The following is a 1,017-nucleotide window of genomic DNA, read 5'->3' as shown; positions in this document are numbered from 1 at the left end:
TCCCTCTCCTTCCTGATCTCCCATACCTCCTCTCCGGGAAACCCCCGTGAAGTTGAGCCACATAAAGAGAGGAGCAAATTCAAGGTGGCTGAATAATGTGGTTTATAAGCAGAGAAATAAATCCGCCTGTCACTCGGCGCAGGTTGGCCCACCGCCCCTGTCCGTGTGAGGCCTGGGCTGACACCGCCCTGGCCTCCCCCACGCCCGGCCGGTGACCGCCACAAAACTCTATTTTGTGAAGCCAAGCCGCTTCCCTGCGCCCAAATCTCTGGCTAAGCCATCACTCTTCCTGCCAGTTTTCACAAGTTTTCTCTTTATAGATTCATAGAATTGTTTCGGGTGGAAAAAGAACTTTAAGACCATCGAGTCCAACCGTTGGTAAGAAATGTTTGCGTTCAGGTACCTTTCAGGAGGGGTTTGGAAACTTTCACGTTTTATTTATAGAAAACAGAATTTTACTTTTCTATTAAAACGTTTAGCCTTCATCTAAAATGTGTTGGGAAGAAAATTTCAACGAGCTTTTTTTACGGGTTAGGAAACCCGAGAGCTGGTGCCATCCGTCCAGCCTGGCCTGCCGCACGTCGCCTGCTGCTGGGGACGGCGGCGCTCCCTCCGTCTGTTCTGGGGCGCAGGGTGAGCGACGTGATTCAAGATCAACTCCTCATGTAGAGGACAGGGACCCTGAAGCGTTAGAAAAGCTGTAATAAAATATTCAACAAATCTGTACTGATTCCAAGAAATAAAACATCAAATTTAGCAGTGATTCAGTATTCTTTATTAGCAGCGCTGGATGCACGGGGGATCCTTCCACCTAGCGTGCACACCGTGCTTGTGTTAGTTACAGGCTTATATTTTTTAGGTTTTATACATATTCATAAGACTTGCAAGAGATGATTAACATATTAACAATTTTCCCGGAACTCATTATCATAGGCAACCCCCATTTCCGTATGTCCATTCTAGTCCTTTTGGGGGTCTTCAGAGACATCTGGTGGTCTTTTACTTCTTCCACTCTTC

The sequence above is a fragment of the Cariama cristata genome, unplaced genomic scaffold (genome assembly GCF_000690535.1).
Source record: "Cariama cristata isolate BGI_N322 unplaced genomic scaffold, ASM69053v1 scaffold38746, whole genome shotgun sequence".
Classification (NCBI taxonomy): Eukaryota; Metazoa; Chordata; class Aves; order Cariamiformes; family Cariamidae; genus Cariama; species Cariama cristata.
This window is presented reverse-complemented; position numbering follows the sequence as displayed.